This window comes from Phytophthora infestans, genomic scaffold, assembly GCF_000142945.1.
Source record: "Phytophthora infestans T30-4 supercont1.14 genomic scaffold, whole genome shotgun sequence".
Taxonomy (NCBI): Eukaryota; Oomycota; class Peronosporomycetes; order Peronosporales; family Peronosporaceae; genus Phytophthora; species Phytophthora infestans.
Window position 1 is genome coordinate 2,375,368 of NW_003303745.1, and position 4,331 is coordinate 2,379,698.

Here is a 4,331-nt window from a genome sequence, read left to right on the forward strand (position 1 = left end):
CCCGAGATGTTCACTTTCATAAAGGCGCACTGTTCCGAAGTGGCAGTGCGAACACGCTGCTTCAGGTGGAACTGCGCAGGGAATTCCCTTCTCCATAACGTCATTATGGAGGCGATCGATGAGATGACACCTCGAGAAATCCTCGAAGCGCTGGCGTGTTGCGACAATACGCTCGCGGTAGCCTTTCGCATTGTTGCTGAAGCTCACACTAAATGCGTTCCAGGATTGACAAAGTGCCTTCCACTCAGACACTTTGCTTTTGCACGAAGTTTTCTTCGTCGGAGCTCATGGGAGATCCCGATGTAGTAGCCACGCTTCTGATTCGTTAAGGGATTAATGTTCATGTTGACGGCCTCAGCGTCATCATTGATGGCGCTGCACACGTACAGTCCTATCGGGTTCGGCTGTGATGTCGCGCCGAGCCTGTCAGCGATTTCAGATGCAGTTGGCATCCAGGGAGCGCGTACGGCAGGTGCCGTACGCTGAGAAGAAGGCGACACCGACACAGGTGGCTGCATCGCTTCTTTATTATGCGGACGCTTTGATCCCGGAGCGTCCAAACCATCGTCACGGCCTCGCCTCGACTCGACTCAACAGGGGGATATGCGTTGGTTCGGTCGACTTAGTGTCGACAGCTGAAGCCAAGCAGCCCTCGGCTTCCATGGGAACGTCTTCAATGGGTATATCTCCGTCGGTAGACACAGCTGGCAAGCCCTCCATGACGACTGACGACCTGTCAGACGTAGCTTGTACGCACTTCTACTTATGCAGGTATTGAGTGGCAGAAAGGATGCTTCTGTCCCGGGCGTGTTCGCTTGCGCGGACACTGAAGTGAGTGTGCCTGCAGGTGCAGGCACAGACGTAGCAGAGTCCGTCGGAGCGGTCTCTTGCGCGGACATCTTCCTTGACGAGACCATTGCGAAATGAGCTCGGGGTTCTCAAACTGTTTTACGGTCTCGTCAATACTCTGAATGATGTGTTAAGACTAAAGAGCCTTAGCTTATCGGGGGTGGGTGGAGTAACGGAGCTACACGCAAGTGGCTACACATAACCACATGGTCACGAAAGCGTTTTTCCTCGTTGGTGTGAGATACACCAACGGTTACATATAGCAGACTGTTGGTCTGCTACATGTATTCATTGGCTGAAAGACAGAATATTCAACAAGTTAGAATAGTAGGATTCTGTCGACCATTCGTTGATGAATTCTTTTCATTCAGAATATTAGATTAGGATGAAACCCAAACAAACAAATGAACCGTTTTCTTTTTTTCCGGAAATCAGCTTTGATTTCCTATTTATTGAGCATTTCGATGCTTTTGTCCTTTTCCTTTAGCCTGGTGCTCGATTTGTATTTAACAAAGGTCGTTTTATTAAAATGAGGTATATAAAAAGTACTAATCGATCTAGCAAGACTGACTGATAAATCGAGCTACGACAGTCAAATCGACCGCTCAGGATCGATCAACCGCCAAATCCTCATTGCTATCCTGTAAATCGACCGTTTTTGCCGTTTTGAAATGGTAATTCGATCAAAGAAGAAACATATTCGATGCCTGCCTCTTCCAATCTCATTCTTACGCGTGGTTTAATGCGCCGACAGTGCTCAATCTAGGCTATAAAACGGGTGTGCACATTTCATCTGCAAATCAAAATAAGTAAATCTATACTTCCGAACGAGAGAATAGTTAATCTAAGTGAAATGCAGCTTACGCTTCCTCATACTCGTGCGTTAACGTGTAAGCCAAAGTTGTGAGCTTAACGTAGGCCCATTACAGTAGGTATGTGCAGGTACATACATCGTAAGTCTGAAAACGGATACACTGTACCGTCGGAAAACAATTGCTCACCAAGGATGAACTCTGAGGAGATCGTAAGAATCGGTAACTACACTGGGTTACTCGACTCTTACGGAGGGATCTGCGGCGATACGACTAAGTGTATCCGCAGACAGATCGCCACCGATGTGCAGCATCAGTCGTGTACCAGCTTGAAGTGTAGTACAATACGCCCCACCCGACGGAAGGGGCAGTACGGTACTGTGTATCCACTTGCCGACACCCGGGGCACCGAGAAAGAGTCCTCCCAACGGGGGACCTGGAGACCTCATTAGGGCGCTAAGAAATCGTAAACAATTTGAATTTAGCCTTCGACCCAGTAGCAGGTCGCATCTGTGTAGACAGATCAGTCAGCTTGGTCGAAAATTCCATGAGCGCTGAGGTATTCAGACGGCAGGTGTTGATTTTCAACGCTCATCGATGTATTCTTTATACTTTTGTCTCGGGGCTACGACATCAAACAGCAATATCAACACCGCGTTGACCATGTGATCTGTGCTTTCAGCCACATCGTCCGAGCAGATTTGGTAGCAAAACTTGGACTGCATATCGAGCTACTTGATTTGAGTAGCACGGGGCGATACTTTGATGCGAAAAATGTGGTAGCGATGCCTTTGAGTTGCAGATTGGTGCCGAATTTGCTGATTAGCACGAACGCCTTAAAAGCTGGTCGCTGAGTCTGTTGGAGGCCTCGTATTTTTAAAATTTTGACCACCCCGAGATCGGTAGAACGGAACCAGGTCCGGCGGCGGCGGCGACGGGCAGCGAGTGCGCGTGTAGCTCGAGGCGGGTGTAATCACTACCGTCGTCGTCACAAAATGCTTGTAGAAGGGCCGGCACGTCCTCCCGAATGGTTTCAACTTTCTCCCACGACCCTTCCAGCTCATCAAATCTATACCACTTCACGTGCACTTGCCTCCGCTGTGTGTCAGGGTAGATACGACACGCTCGAAGGGACTCAACACCATACCCTCTTGGTCATGAATGACGGTTCGATCACCTCTTGGTGAGGCTGAGATTCGCGTCGCGGTAAACTTGGAGCCGGAAAGCGTGGCGTATCTCCAATGCAAAGCGGCCCCACGAGGTTTTGAGCTATAATAGTGTAATTTTGGATCTCTTTGATGATGCGCCTTTGGGTCACGTCACACAAGCGCCAACTGCTAACCGCAGCTACCTATCGCTATGCCAGCGAGCACGAAGTCTCCTTCACTAAACTTGGGAAGCACGCCTCCCTTCTTCTTGGCATGCCACTCACGCGCACACACTGGCGATTTTTACTTGCATTCGTCAGCTTGATATGCATACCATTAAGAGCGGTCCGGACAAACGCCAGCTGCTGCTGGATCTGATTTTCGGCCTGGAAATGGGCGCAGCTAAAATGTGAGCCGCAGTGCCGTGAAGCCCATCAATGGAGAAACACCGCCAAATCGGAAGCTAGCATGCTATTCAACGCGACTTGAATGATCGGAAGTACGCTGGGCCATTCATTCTCACGCATCCTCTTTCCTGAGCAGGGCCTTAACGCACTTTCGCACCTCGCGGTCAACCACCTTCACGGTACTGCTCGACCAAGGCGTGTACGCAGTGGTGAAATGATGGTGGGTACCAAGTGCCACTCGTAGTAGGTCGATGAGTTGGTTCTTGAAAATGAGCTCACTGGTGCACGGCCCCATGGCGCTTAAACCAGCCAAGTAGGCTTGTGTAGACCTGGTCACTATTCGCGGCCACGCAGGTCACCAGCTTCACAAAACCACTATGCAACCCTTTAGGACCAAGCCGGCAGCCGTAGTTCCTCATGGCGGGGTTGCGGGACTACGGCTTGTTAGCAAACTGGATTTGCATCCGTGTAAAGGCACACCTTGTCTGGCTGCTTTGGGTTAGCGACCGGGCCAGTTTCAGCTGTGCGGCTCGCACCGCCACAAGGGCCGTGTCGTCCCCAACTCCAACCAGCATCAGTAAGCAGGCCCTTCGACAACCCCGTCTTCTTCTTGTTCCAGCTAATAGCATCGCTTGCTCAAGTGTGGCTAGGAGACGCTGGGTCAGCGAGTTATACTCTGCTGTATCCAGTTTACCGTACATAGGAATAGCTGTAGGTCAGCCGATAGGCGGGGCATTGACATACGTGCGATAAGGATTCACAAAATATGTTGCAAGTGTTCGCACACAATAATCCACCGTCCACGAGGGGTGGCAAACGTTAAGGCGTACCTAAAGGAACCTAGTCCGCCTTACCATCTTGAGCCGGCACTCCCATATCTTATGGTCTACGCTAGTAGGCTTAACACACAAAAGTAACAAGCACGAACTTTGCCTGTACGTCTATGCTCTCTCTCCCTCCAATACCCCTGGCACCAACAACGGAAGTTGTAGTAGTCTCCCTGACTCGTTCGGGTGTGCCGCAGAATAACTCAGGCCGTAAGTTTTTTTACGGTAAATGATCAATACAGAGACTTCTTATATCGGGAATCCAATACCCGAGCTGCTATCAAATAA